The sequence below is a fragment of the Chlamydotis macqueenii genome, chromosome 5 (assembly GCF_036417535.1).
Source record: "Chlamydotis macqueenii isolate bChlMac1 chromosome 5, bChlMac1.mat, whole genome shotgun sequence".
In the NCBI taxonomy this organism is placed as follows: domain Eukaryota; kingdom Metazoa; phylum Chordata; class Aves; order Otidiformes; family Otididae; genus Chlamydotis; species Chlamydotis macqueenii.
In genome coordinates, this window is record NC_141560.1 from 53,299,109 (window position 1) to 53,314,833 (window position 15,725).

The window sequence follows — 15,725 nt, forward strand, 5'->3', positions numbered from 1 at the left end:
TGTCTGTTGTTCCATGGCCATACCAGCCAGTAGCCTGGAAGAAACTAGTGGCTGACATCCATGAAAATCAGAGAATATTCTTTATCGCAAGGAAAGAGGGAGAACTTTATTCACTCAAGGCAGTGCAAGAGTCATTGTCACTCCCCAAAATAGCTTACAAACTTCATTGATTTAGGCAAACAATCCGATCCTGGTGTGAGTTTTGAATAATAAAATGTTTTCCTCCCTTTTATGCCAGACCACTGTCTAGAATTATTAATCTTTAACATAGCTGAAAAAAAAAAAAAAAAAAGTTAAAATGCTGACAGAAATGTTGCTTGAGAGCTTCAAGTAACTGCAGCCTCAGATCTATTCCTTGCAGCCAGGACTGTATTTTGAAAAAGGGGAAGAATAAGAGAGGTAAGAAGTCACATCATACATTCACAGAACATGACTCTGATCTGTCTAAGGGAGAGGCCAAGCATTAAGTCTCTCTTGTCCAAAACAGACATGGACTCTCAGACCCATTAGATTGCCTTTGCTAGCACCAGTACACTAAATTCAGCTCTTTCAAAGCTAAAGAACACAAGAAAGGTACCTGGGTGGGAAGGTGGGACCTCCACCTTCTGACAAACTTGATTAAAATTGGCTGACAGCCATGGGGTGACTGCCTGTATGTGCCTGACAACCTCACACATGGCATGAACATGTAAGCTCATTTTGTCAAGTGTAGTTTCCTGAGGAAAAGGCATTTTCACTGGCACTCCAAGCAAAATCAGAGTTTAATCTGGCACCCTTCACAAGTACTCAATTAGTTTCCCATTCAGAAACAGAAAAGAACAAATTAATTGACCAGTAAACGCTTAGAAAAAGCCTGGTACTGTGCCACCAAATGGAAATGAGGGGAATCAGGCTACAAACAGCCCTGCTGCAGGCATCCAAATACCTCCTCTGCCAACACTTTTTCCCACAGGACACCTTTGGTTCTCATCAAAAGAGCCAACATAGTAACCACCAAACAGACAGTAGATTTGAATGCATGTACCAACAGAATTTCCAGCAGTCAAAATCCACACACACAGAACCAGTGAGCTGACATACAGACACAGGCACACTTATCAGACCACTAAATGGTCTAGTCTAGTCTAGCAAACATGAACCAAAGCACGAATCTGTACTGTAGCATGCTAAACAAAAGTGGATGGAAGAAACCCACCAAAAACCTGCATTTTGAAATCCATCTTCACACAGGAGGTTAATCAGAACGAGTGAGTGAGTGAACATTTTCTTTTCTGTGTGTGCAGTATTCCCCAATGGTTTAGTCATTACAGCGAGAACGGAAGCCTTTAAAGATAGATCTGCATAAGAAGCTGAACACTTCAGAGAGCAAAATTAACTTGGTGGGTAGCTCTTCTTCCCAAAGAATTGTATTAGATAATTATCTACAGAAGTCAAAATGAGGCCAACATTTAAAGGCCACAAGGGGAATAATACAATGATTGTGAAGGAAAAAGCAAACAATGGCTAGGTGATCATATTTGCTTAAGTCATATACACAGTGGCATTCATAATGAATACTAATTTTGAGTTCTGCTTTATAAGGCATATTCCTAAAAGGAACTTATTTTCTAATTATGAGCTCCAGTGACCGTGCACATTAAACAATGAAAACAAACGGCAGTAGATATTAACATTGTGACAGTCCCATTATCTCTCAAGTAATGCATGAGGATAAAGCTGTTAGCCATCCTCATAGGCAAAACTTACTGAAAATTTCACTCCTATCCACTTCATACAGCTGTCAGTTTACTCTCCCTGTATCCATATCAAAAGGAAGCAATTAGAGAAAACTGAACTGAAGATTAAAATTCTTACTTACCAAGAATATCTGTGGTTTAGAGATCACGTCCTTAAATTGTTCTTGCTAGCTTTTTAAAAGCAAAAACACAAAACAAAACAATCACCCTCAAAAGAGATTGGGAAGTGACTGCAATTTTTTCCTTCATGATGTTGAACTTCTAAGGCATTCTCCGTTCACTGTCCTCTTTAAAAATGCACGGGCAGCAAAGACTTGATCTAGGTTATGTGTCCTTCAAGCACATGAGACGTTGCTGTTTGCCCAGCTGGGCCCAACAAGCAAAAGCAGAAGTTTGATACTCAAAAGCCCCAGTATACACAGCTCCCTAGACAGAGTTTTATTTCCTATTTCACTAGATGCGTTAAGCAAATAAGAGAGGTGTGATAGTTTATTAAGAGATTCACTTACAGCTTCACCTTGCAGCAGATGAATTTCAAAGCCAAATGACATTACTGAGAGCAAGGAAACACCACCTCATTTAGAAACTGCAGGGAAGTAAAAGATGTGCAGCCTATGGTAAAGTTAAAACACTCCCTTGCAAGACAAAACCATGTTACTTAATGGTTTTGTGCCTGTTGCACTACTGCTCTCCCAGCACCACAAGTGATTCTAAACATGCGTAAAGCCCTAAATAGAACAAAAGCCCAGAAGTCTCAGAGGAGGTAAAACCTATTTTTATCAGTGGCATCACATGTAGGTATTTCCTAATGTAGCTTTTAGCTTAAACATGCAATAACTGGCACAATACTATAATTGGAGGGCTGAAACCAAAACCAAATGCTACAAGATTGCACAAAGAAATATTAGGCTTCTCCTAGGACTTCACCCAGGACAAACACATGGACAATGAAGAGATATGTTTGGAAGACATTCAAGTTACCTCCATGTGCAAGCAAGACACCTGGACTGAGAACAGCAGCTCATTTCAACTGGGGAAGCAGGACTGCTCAGTTACTCCTCAATATCACAAAGATTAAAGATGAACCTCTATCAAGTCTTTCAGTGATTACACAGAAAAGACTTTCAAGGACAATAACATGCAATGAAAGAATATTCAGAGACAAGACTGTGAAAGACTTTTTGCCTTCTATGCACTGTTGCATCTTCTTGACAGGGATAAAGGATGCAAGCTGGTCCTTACCTTAGTCTGAATTCCTGAATAAAGACACAAATGGTAGTAATACAAGCATATGCTTAGAAACAGGATTCCTATGCTGATTCATATTGAAGCTAGGACCGAGAATGACACATGTTCTATACAGCATATTTCAAAAGTTTTGAACAAGACATCCAATTTACATTTCTTTTAATAAAAATAGATAGCTTTATTCAGAATTGCTGCTCTTCCTATTGTAGTTCATAAGAAATGCAAATTCCCAGAAGAAAAATGCATTATTCACTGTCAGTGTGTGAATCAAGAGAGATTTGCATACATTAGACTCACTCAGAGGTGAGTTCAACTAATGCCAATCTCATGAAAAAAAAAATAACCATAGGATCTACTCATTACACAATAGCAGTGACTGACATAATGCAGAAAGAGAAACATTTTGACCTATCGTATGACACTCCCAACATATCAGGATTTCTCTTTCTATGTAAGCACCTAAGTGTAACCTAGCAACAGCCAGATTCTGTACCCTGCATCTCACCCAAATTAAGTACATCTTTGCCCCAAACCCTCACAGGTTTTTCTGGCAGAAAGTAATAAAAGAACAGTGTTCCCAATAAAACGATGAACTATACACCAATACAAACATATTAAAATGGAGGAATATATTCCAGTAGATTAAAAGTTTTGCCAATTAGATTTTTCGTCTAATGTTCTTTGGGTGCTTCTTCTTATCAATATATAACCAAAACCCTGCTTAGCTCCAGGAGGATTTACTGGCACTTCATTTCAAGCCTAGGATTGCAATCCTGCTTTTTGTCTTGTTTCCTCCACTCAGGATCCTGAGCTCCATATGTCATGTTCACTGCAGCCAAGGCTGGACCCAGCTCTCATATCCCAGACTAGTCCTTTCTTGGTTTTAAGTATGCATGTAAGCAGAATACCTTCCACTTTTGCTCCATACACTGCTTGTTCACAGCACTTTCTTCTCCCTCACTGACACAGCCCAGATGAGCACCATTAGCTTTATCCAAGTTTTTCCCATCAACCAAAAGTAGATGCAGGCTGTCTAAATGCAGCCCAATAGGAACAACCCTGTAAAGCAAATAAGCTGTTCCCAAGGGCCCCCACCACCCACACCATCAGCATTTTGGGACAGGGTACTTTGTACTAGACTATAAGCATCATACGTGCTCCTGGAACACAGCTTCCAGTTTAGTTTCATCCAAAGAAGGAATAAACACACACACTCTGAAGCTACTCCATGATTCAAATTTAAGTGCAGTAAGCTAGAACAATCAGGAGAATTAGCTTCAAAAAATACACCCCTAATGCAAATTAACTGTCAAACATCAGTGCACACACAGAAGCCTGTGATCTGATTCACACTGCATTTGTTGCAAAGGGCCAGTACTACACGCTTGGAAGATGTAAGATGCTCTGCAGAAAGCAATGTGGGCCAACTGGAACCCAAGGAAATCTTGTACTTCTTCCAAAATGCTTGTTTAAAAGTGACTGAAAGAAATTATACCAAGTAGGATATTTTAATTGTTCTACCTCAGTGGCATCTGAATAATTTATATTGTTAAGACATAAAGCACTTGGTTTTGAAACACATTAAAGGGACAAAATCAGGTTAGAAATAAGCAGGCGCATTAAGTGGCAGTCAGGCTGAATAAAGATAAATCTCTGGCCACCACTCCAGTATTTTACTTGCAGCATGTGACAACACTTCAGCCAGCACAAAGATGTATATGGTAATACACAATGCCCTCTCCTCCAACCAGATATATTGCTTGGGTTCTTTACAGGAAATTCTGCCAAAGAGAGCTTTAAGACAAAAGCTAGTGTTTTCTGTGTGCATTCTGACTAGACAAAAAGCTAACCTACACTTTCCTAACTATCCAGAGCTTAAAGGTTAGTTAGAAAAATATTTATATATACACAAATGGGGGGCAGTGTTTGTGCTTACATCTATAGCATTAGGTGTTATACAATTAACTGAAAATCAGGTACCTACTTCCACGCTCAAAGGTTCAGGTCTCCAATAGTCCTCACTGTCTGCGGGACAGACTTTGTCCAACAGCTATATCCAGCATACAGAGCGCTTCTTAAGTTATACACCTGAGTAAGAACATCTAACTTTAAAAATCTAAATGCCTCAGAAACGCAAGTGGCTGAGTTTACAAATGTATTTTTAGATCAGGAAAATAAGAATGACTGAAAAGCCTAATCTAATAAGTATAGTTCTGTTTATCCAGAAGTCAAGTTGATCTCCTATCTATGGATACACACATACCTTTGAGAGACAGTGGGAAATCCCAATTTTAAGTGTAATGAAGGAGCATTTATTCTTAACAACTTGGGCTAGCTGTTTTGAATGCCTTGAGGCAATGCCATGAGAAGTGGTCATTAAACCTACATAAACTAAAAAATGAGTTGTTGATACTTTTCAAAAGAAGTGACTGTAAGCCAAAGGGGCAAGAATAATCCTTTATGAGGTCTTCCTCCCTCTACTCTTTTCTGGTTTTCCCTATTAAATGGCATAAGGAAAATAGATGTCAGCTGCATTAACGGCCCCTCTGTATGGGAATTCAATCCTGAAATACATTTTTAGAAAACACTCAAGTCTGCAGCCTAGGGCAATTTTAGAAACCTAAGCAAGACATTTGTAAACCTTCCTCCTCCAGACTTCATGTCAATCCACAAGCACCCACAAGCATCAGGAAGAGAATCTCAGCTTCTACTAGGAACCCGGGGTCATACTATTTTCTTTCCATTTATTTGCATACTTAAGTTCAAAAATTCTTCAGCTGAATAGCCACAACAGAACAGCTATTTCCAAAGAGCAGCAGCTAAAATATAACACATTAAAAATCAGCAGGCCAGTAAAGACTGCCACACAAGCCTGTGTACCCATCAGCAGCTGGGAGTGCTCAGGAGACCTGGGCTCCATTCCCAGCTCTAGGTATGCTAGAGACTTTCCCTGTCCATCTTCCTCCGTTCAGAGGACATGTTCCTGAGGACAGGAGCTCTCTTTCCTTGTGCAGTGCCTTAATGCTACAGGGTCTCTGATAACCAGCAAAGACTCGTCGTGCCTGCAACAGGAACAGGCTGACACAAAACCACAAGCCATCAGTAACTGTAAATAAGAGAGAAAAATACGTAATTGAGGTAAATTAAATTTGGAAGAAAACATTGAAGGGAAAAGAATGAAACAGCACTCTTCATCAGCCGAAACACCACTTAGTCATGATCTGGAGTGTTCACACCTGCTCTGCTGTCGTAGCTCTGAAACGCACTGCAGCAGCACCCCGACACCTCCCGTTCTGCCAAGCCTGAGCAGCCTAACAGGATCATTTTGTCATTCCAGTTCCCATTTAGTTAATTGCTGTAACACCTTCAAATCTCTCTCCAGGGCGTGTTTCACGCAGAACGTCTGCACAAAGTAAAGCAGCTCCACGGGTCTGCCTCCACCAGCCCGGGGCAAACTCCTGAGCTGCTGAACACAAGGGTGATCTTGCCACCAGACAGCAGTGGACGTGGGCCGCTGACACAGGAGGTATCCTTATTTATCTGCATGCTTACACAGTCATTTGGGCCTACTAACAACTCTGTTCTGGTCACAGTTTCCCATTATTCTTTTTTTTAAAATCTGTTATATCATAAAGGCCTCAGTTCAGAGGAATACTTTGACACGTACTACTTTGCCTTGGCTAAGCCAGACATGTGCAAGGCCAGTCTCAGAGCCAAGGTGTCCAAGGAGAGACAGGGCCTAGGCAAGGAAATGGCCTAGGAGGCCATGGAGGAAGGCCTAGGAGGAAATGGACTCTGTAGGTAGAGGGCATCTGTTAACACATATATTTTTGAAAGCCCTTTGAAGTGCTGCTCTCCATGCCTTTATAGACTTGAAACCCTTCAGAAATGCACCTCTGAATACTTAGCTGGATAGGGATTTGTCAGTACTTTGCTGAATAGGGACCCAGATTACAGGAGAATAAACAATACAGGATCCTTATTTTCTGTATGTTGAAAACTCCTTCTCAGTTCCTCTTTCTTTCACCCCCTCAGCATTATTGGCTATTTATCTGTGTTACATCCACGCAGACCTGTTTAGTTCACCTCCTACTCCATTACCATGGGTTTGGCAGGTGATACAAGGAATGTTTTGTTGTTGTGATAAACATTCTTTGTCATGATGTGATATTTTCAACTATCTAAACAAAACGGTTTATACTGCACCTTCCACCTGCCAAGTCAGTCCTTTCTTTGAGACCTAGTGGCGACAAGAAAATTCAGCAGTGTAACCCTTCCTTCTTGATTACAGCTGCAAATAGCCACATGGGTTGGTGCCAGTAAAATGCAAGCTTCTTCCTCCATGCAAGTGAAATAACCTCTGTAGACTGAAAACAGAGGAGAAATAAATGGAAACCAATGTCAGGTCTTGTGACTCATAGTATCGCCTGCATGTGGTTGAGCATTGAAAGTTTCCAAGGCAAGACAGATTTTAAAACATCTTTTTCATACTGCAATACAATTACCAGATTCATGATTTTCAAACCTAACTGTTCCAAAAGTCCTGGGTTCACTGTCTTATTTGGTCAGACATCCTCTTCTGACTCTATAGTATGGAAATGACAGCATTGTCACGATTCCCAGCTCCTGATCTTCTGCCACAGGCTGTGAACCTCCCTCCTATATCCAAATGGTCTGGACAAGGACAGAACCATCCCTCCCATGTATCCAGAACTGGGGTATTTACCCAAGCCGAACACTACGGGCGTCTCTGCATATCAACTTGTAACTAAGTTTGTAATGAATCTTTGGCAGTGCCAGCTACGAACATGACACTTGCCCACACATCACAGCTAAGTGCTGAATTTATGAACAGAGCTCCAGTTTATGTTGTTGCAAGTCTAAGCCCTGTACACAAGCCACCAAGCAGATGACCAGAATTATTTTACCTCTGTAACGCAAGACAACTTTCAGCTTCCGCACAATTGTAAAGCATGCTCTGCTGCACTGTATAGCAAGATACTATGCAGCAGCTGATCTGCACTGTGTTTCTTTTTCTATCCATTGCAGTAGTTGAGTGTTGCCATCAAGTCAACTCGGGGGGGGGGGGGGGGGGGGGGGGGGAAGTAACTGCTATTATTCAGTCTTGAACGTGACATACCCATCTTCACTCATCTTACTACAATCACTGCCTGAAATCTATAAAATCAGTTAATCTTTGTTCCAGAGCTTGTTCCACCAGACATCCTTCAGCAAAGCACTTATATCCTGACCATCCCCAAAACTTACCAATACCACCTCACATAAGGCAGGGGTAAATCCCAGCTTGAGTTCAGCAAAATCTTATCTCACCATTTATGCACAATAAAGGTGCACTGAAGTCTGTGACAAATAGCACACAAGCAAGTGATGTGACCAAACAATACGTTCGGCTGCTGGCAAGTTTACCATGTAATGACAAAACACCATTCAGCATAACCAGGTACTCACTCAAACCCAAGTCAGCAGGAAAGAGCTTCTGGTACTAGTCACCTTTTTCCACCAGCTATTACACTGCACATCTTCCAACAGGTAAGTTAATAACAGCATAAAAGCTCCAACATGGATACCATCACCTGTGAACCACTGAGATGTCAACACTCCTAAATGGTTGTAAGATGGAAAGCGGGGGAGAACTACCCTACAGCAAGAGACATACATATTTTCTTTTTTTTTTCTGGCCTAAATCTATGAAGGAATTAATTCAATTATTTTTCTATACTACTGATTGGGCACTGAAAATACTACTGATTAACCATCTAAACACAAAATGCTGACTATTACAGCTGTATTCTTTCCCTCTCTTTCAAAAGATAGTAGCCACAGTTCAAATACTTAAGTGTATAAATTCAGCGAGGCATGTTTAATGAAAGCCTTACCTTCTATCACAGCTTTTTTAAAGTAGAGAATAGGCTGCCTTTTACCCTTCCAGCATCATAATGAAAAAGTAAGTCTTTCGATGGAATTGAAGAAAATACTGTGGCTAGCAGAGCCCTGTTGAGAGACAGATTAATTGCCTACTTCAGTGTGCACGCAAGAGTAAGCTTGTCACAGCTAAGGGAAAAAGAAAAAAGCAAATCAGTTAGGGAAGAGTAGCAAAGCTGCTGTGCTAAGTTTCTCCTGCCTTAAACCTTCTGCACAGCTCACTGCAATGAGAGCTGCGGTGTTGAGAAACAGCAACAAAGCAAAACCAGGCTGGGGAATTTGCCTCCCTTTGAACAGGACAAGACAGGGCCTGTTTACAACACACAGTGCTGCCTTACCATGCCATGCCATCCCACTCCATTTTCAACAGTGGGGAAGCCACATTCTGAGGGGCCAGCCAAGAAGGGAACACAACGCCCTTCAAAATAAGAACAAAACTGCAGCCACGAACTGCTGCCTCAAAGCAGCACAACCGGAGTGCCAGCTTTCCAGGGACCAGATGTTGCCTGGAGCTCTGCCCAGCCCAGAGACACCCAGTGGCTGAATCGGACATCACAAGCACGAATAAATTCACGGCGAGGTTAGGGAGAGCACTCTCCACTTCATTTATTTAGTACAATCTCAGATTGACACGATGCTTTTCTACTCACCTCCAGCTCTCGGACTCAGGGTGGGAATGGACAGGGAGGTTTAGGAGAGAGAGCTGGTTCCGAATCAGTGACAAGGAGCTTCAGAGAAAGGAGGAATCAGCCAGGTTGCACGCCAAGCTTTCTCTTGCGTCTGTAGATGTTACCGACATCCTCTGGCCCTCCCTGTGCTCTGCCATGCCCGAGGAAGTCCCTGCAAGCAAGGCTCTGCCTTATTTGAGGTCTCTGGCTGAGTTTCGTTAACCATTACCTGCTGTCTGAGATGGGGCAAGCATTGTACCACGCTGAAGGTCAAGTGGCAGTTAAATGCTCCTTGTTGATCTGCTACAGTTGCCAGCAGCACCTACACTTCCTGGCTTAAAGGAGTCTTAAGGACCCACAACAACTGGTCAAGATATATGTGCAAAACAGAAGTAAGGCATCACCCTTCACATTACTAGCAGCATAGGACCAGACCCTATATTAGAAAAAGAGAGAAGGAAGATAGATCCAACCTGAAACAAGCTTTTACCAGCACTACAAAAGTATAAGCAGAGTTTCCTATAACCCAAGTAGCAGCAAAGCTGCAAAAGGTGGCATGCACAATGGGTCTCCCATGCTTTGCATGGGCTCTCCCACACTAGGCTTGACTCCATCTGCCCCAGCTTTAGGCACTCATGAAACACCCAAGTTAGGCAGATCATCATGGTTTCCTCTAAGGTCAATGGAGAGAGATAGACACCTCTTCCCACAAAGATGGAACTCATCATCTAGACATAAGCATCTCTCCACTTCTTATTTTAGACCCATCAATTTAGATGCATGAATGCAAGCCAAAGTGTACTAGGAACAGCAAGATTACATAGGGCCAACTAAACAGTATTAATATTATGCTCCCTTACTTGGGCCGCACTACTGTTAAATCTGAATAGCAATGCTCAATTCATATGAAAGTAAAATAGTGAAAGCACAGTAATCTCCAGAGAGAAACAGGAATGCATATTTTAAGCTTCTTTGTGGCTCCCTCTGGAAAACAGCAGGGCAAACTTTGTTTTCAACTCATACCACATGCAGAAAGACAAATGCAACCTTCCGCCAAGTTCCAGCAAAGACAAGCCTATTTTTTCTAGAATTTAATTGTCATTTTTCTAAGGAAACTGCTTTTTGGAAACAGCAACTATATTGCAGCAAGGGACAAACATCAAGGAAAAGTAAGAGGTGAAGTGCATGAATGGGTGACCTTACTATGATCATTCTACCATAACAGACTGTTCTTTAGTTTCATTCCCTGCCAAAAATCTTAGAAATGCAGCAGCACCAGTAATCCAGAAACACTATTGTGACTCACTTGTGTTCAACCAAGTATCAACTCGGATGCTCAGGGAAAACAACAAAAACATCAAACAGGAAAAAGGCTAGCCAAGTGGCCGCAATACGGCAGCACAACCTGGACTCAAGCCATAGCTCCCTTCACTGACTTGCTGGGCATCTCACTTTCTGCCCCGCTTCTCACGTCCCGTGAAATAAGCTCTCTTTCAGCAGAGCTTTGACCTACAGGTGAACATTACCGAAAACCAGCAGGCATTCTCAGAATACAAGTTGATCATGGCATACTGATGACAAAGAAAACAGTATGGAGATTTCATGTCCCAACACCCCTGATCCTAATACACACACTGAACACGGAGAGGAAGTGAGGGAAGCATCCTGAGCATTGCTGGAAAACTCACAGACAAAGCAGCTGTATAAACCTGAGAAAACAGAGCAGGCAAGGCTGATCACCGAGGACCGCACGTGACCAGTGTGAAATGAGAGAGCATAAACAAGCTTGGAAGGCTTTAGGTCTTCTTGCAAGCCCGGAGGAGCATTCAGAATCCTGCTACCCCCCCTGCTAAATCACACTCTACATCTGCTCTTACGCTCTGCTATTAGAATCAGCAAAAAAAAAAAAAATTAAAATAAAATAAGAAAAGACAAGACAGGTAGGGGACAGAGCTAGGTCAGCTGCAGCCCCCTTCTCCCAGCTGCTCAGAGCTCCAGCTTCCAGTATTTGCCCCTCTCCTTCAGCCCTGCCCATGCAATCCTCTTTCAGCTGTCCCCCAATATGACTCAAATTTGAGGCACTAGCTCCACACCACTGTGCATACAGAGACACTGACACTCACACCATGTTCATCAGTGACACATATTGCAGCAAAAAAAAATTAAAAGGGAAGGCTCCTTCTCCCTCCCTCCTTCTGCGTCATTAGAGCCTCATCTTTTGCTCTGTGAAGCTTTTAAAAAGAGAAAACAGATCTGAAATGAAATGGGAGGGGTGTAAAAAGTGTCTGGAAAAAAAAACACCATATGTGCAATGCCTCTTCTCCTGTTCTGTGAGCTGCAAAAGAAAACAGCACCTTCCTTGACAGAAGCAACAGGGCTGTCCTAAGTAACTGTGGGACGGGGGAGAGGAAAGGGGCAAGAAAAACGCACACTGTCCACAGTTCAGAGAAAAGCCCCTTTCAGCAGCCATGAGTAAGAAAGTTACAGAAGTGACAGCTTTGCTGCCTCCCTGCCCAGCTGGCTCTCCAACCTGCCTAGAAGCAGCATCCAACACCACAGGAAGGGCTGGCTTTGTTTTCAACGCTGTTGGCCAGTGGCCTTACACACAGGATTACAGAATGCTGCTTTCCTCACAAGTTATGATGGGGCAATTTATTTTCATTGGCATAAGCAGAGAAGGAGAGCCAGTCTGATCCACTCTGCAGCAGCAGGACACTGTGAAAGCCAATTTTATATGTGTACATCATACAGTCAAACACAGGCTGCACATTACAGACACTCTGTCTTAGAAGGAAACCTTTCCAGAGAGACCTTTGGCTTCTGAAGACAAACTGAAGCATCTACAGTCAGAATCTTCAACCTTCAATCTCCATCATCCATGTGCTGCTACATCAAAGTAAAACCCTGTTTTGACTTCCTTCGTGACTTTCCACTCCCCATTCCCTCATATTTCCAGAGCAGTCTGCCCTATAAAGTCATAAGAGGAGTTTCCCACCCTGTTGACATCATCTCCACTTTGTTCCACCCAGGCCAGTCCATGCCACAAGCTGCAGGCTGAGTGCTGGGCAAACAGTACCAGATCCATCACACTCCAGTGATTCTTGCTGACATTAAGGCTCATAGAGAGCTACTAAATGTCAAGGGCAGACTAGTGAGCAGTAGTTTTCTGTGTGTCTGTGGTGATGCAAACTGTTCCACAGTAAATTAGAAGCTACTAGCAGTCACACTGCTCTCATCATCTGCACACACATGTGCACTTACACTCGCAGGTGCTAAATACGAGCCTGGCTTTTTGCATCCTCTGTGACTTCTTCCCTCCCCGGTCCCTCAGATTTGTTCTGCCAACTCTGACCCTTCAAGACTCAATAAATGCTAAGGCAGCTTGGTGTATCAGATTTCAAAAAGGCTTCTTTTCCCCCAATACTTCCAGCTTTCACTCAGTCCCTTACACCCCAGCTCTTCCAAACTGTGGCTTGGAAACACCACCTGACTCGTTAGCCAATATCCCTGTAGCTGACCAAATGCTTAGCTCTGCTGTAGTGCCACCACATGTAAATCTTCAAATACTTCAAATCAAAACAAGAAGTTCCAAATTTAAAAACAAAAAAAACCCCAAACAACAACAACTCCACCAAACACAAACAATTTAAATGACTGCTAAAATTATCCATATATCAAGTGCAATTGCAACATTTTGAAGAGGATTTTTCTGGGAGTTTTTATTATTACTATTACTGTATCTGCAGAAGGCAAGCCAACAAAAGAGAGAAATAGAGGGAACCAAGCCCTGCATCCAAGCAAGCTCTTTGCGAGCAAATGCAGACACATTTCAGGGCTGGCAGAACATTGTGCTGAAATTAAGTCGTGTGGGTTCTGACGGAAACACAGTTTTTCAGATCTGGTATGAAATCTGTAATGCATGCCACTGAATAAAAGCTTCCATAGGCTGTACAGCAGCACCTAAATATTTGTCCTACTGCTGTTCATCCATAGCTGGCACACATTCAGAGACTGCAAAGACAAAGCCAAACCAAAGCTCAGACTGACTTTTCTACCTCCAATTTGCATTGCACTTTTCCCTCCAGGGATCTCACATGGTTTGGTTTGGGTTGCATCCCAGCTCAGCCCTGAACAGAGAGATGTATCAAAATTTCAATGGACCAACACATTTAATTTTATATGTAAGTATTTGAAATTACTTCGAATGCACATTCTTGACATTTCAGTACTAGTCTGGGTAACTTTTTAATCGACCCATTTTTTACTAAGTGGTTATAGTGTCGGGCAATTGGACTAAACTGAAAACACAAGAAGACTGCACCAAGACAGATATCAACAGAATGAAAGCTGTTTGGGTGGAGTACCACCTTCCACAGGAAATGAAAAGTTCATCACTAGTGATTCAAAATGTTGTTGTACCAAACACTATTCACCATGAAGGAGGACAAAGCCATGAGGCAGCAGCAGAAAAGATGAGGCGAATAAGCTAGTTCCGACTTTCACCTCTTTCACTGCAGAGGCAGATAAGGGAACAAACTGCCAAACACCTTGAGGATGCAAGGTGCACATGCAGGGTCAGAGCCAACTCTGCAACTTATACAAAAGCCTGCCTAACTGAACTAGTCACCAACAGGCAAAGGCAGGGTTGATACATACACTCTGTGTGTGCGTATGCGTGTAGTTATACATACGCTGAGGAAATACCATGAGGAGGGGTCAGCAAAACCATTTTCCTCATCATGACAAATAACTTAGGCAGCAGTAAAGGGCAGTTGGCTCATCCACAGCAGCACTTGCCATCAGGATCAGTACTTTGCATGGTAAATGAGGCTTCCACTTGCAAAAAGCCTTGGGGCGCAAAAGCAGTTTGACTTCAGATGAATCACTGCTAGGACTGAACCTGCAACAGGTAAACTGTATGCATGGAGAAAGAATCCTAAAGGAAAAAAAAGTCAGAAAACAGGGCTTATTGAAACTATAAAAACTTTGATATCAAGAATCTTGTGTGTTCTTACCATTGTTGGCCAAAACAATGGCTGAGAATTTATTCTCCTTTCATAATACAGTACAAAGGAACCTGAAACCGTTATTGTCTAGCAATGGCTCATCATGGGTCCCACGAATAAAGGGATTGGCAATAACCCAGGAGCCACAAGGCTTATGACAGCTTTCTCAGGAACTTATGAGAATTTGACTCATTTCCAATAACTCCCTTCGGCTCCCAGAGGAATCCCCAAACAGCTTTTCAAGCCCTAGGAGTCAGTCCAGTTGACAGCAGAGAGGACACCCAAAAGGCACTGCAATGACAATCCCGCAACAAAGCGGGAATGCAGGCAAGCAACAAAACTGATGCTAAACAGGTCCGCAATAAACTGGCCCTAACCATAATTCAAACAGCAGGGCATTACCAAAATGAAATGGTCATTTACTGACAGAGAGAGCAAAGAAACATAAAATTCCAATAGAACAGTAAGAGATCACAGACAACATTCAGAAAACAAATGCTTCTCACGCCTACCACTGTAGCTAGATGAAGAAATCACTTCTACTTCTGAGCATAGCTCTCTATGTCCTCATCTCTAGCAGAGGAGCAGGATCTCCTGGACAGTTCTTGCTTTCTCGTGTAAAGGCATTCTATTATCCATTCTCCAAGTAAGAAATTTTCTTGTCTGTGTGACAGAAAAGTCCTAGTCATCCCAGGGTCCCTTTCCTCCAGATGTCCTGATTCACTCTGACAAAGGCAGAATGCCTAAGCAGCAGTAGCAGCCCAGGCAGAGCCACTGCAGCACAGCCCTAGCCCACCACCACTGTGCCTGAAGCTGGGAATGCTTGAAAGGGGGCACGTAACTGGCACTTCTCTACAGCAGTAACAGCTCTTCTGTGCTCCACAAACCATTCCTCAATCCACAGAGTTGCTGCACATGTGCTAGGGAGGAAAGCCATTCTTTCACGCACATACAGCTTTGTTCTGCAGGACAGAAGGGAAAGTGTATTTGTTCAGCATGCATTTTAAGCAGATAGAGCATCTCTGCTTTAAACTGACCCCACACACTGGGGATTTAGCTCAATAGAGAAGCAGAAAAACACATCTCCTTTGCAGATGCACAAATACATCCAAATACACCTCTAG

The 15,725-nt window shown here is 42.6% G+C and overlaps 1 protein-coding gene across 4 annotated transcripts in view; it reads right to left on the reverse strand.

Annotated features, from left to right (window-relative positions):
• TSPAN4 (tetraspanin 4) overlaps positions 1–15,725 on the reverse strand; it is a 455,141-nt gene that overhangs the window by 430,124 nt on the left and 9,292 nt on the right. Inside the window, exon 1 of one of the 4 annotated variants that reach the window (XM_086748156.1) lies at positions 8,882–8,998. The exons of the other annotated variants lie outside the window; for them this stretch is intronic. The gene's annotated coding sequence lies outside the window, so the exon portion shown is untranslated. Of the gene's footprint in view, positions 1–8,881; positions 8,999–15,725 lie in introns of those variants that run through there. 4 annotated transcript variants of the gene reach the window in all.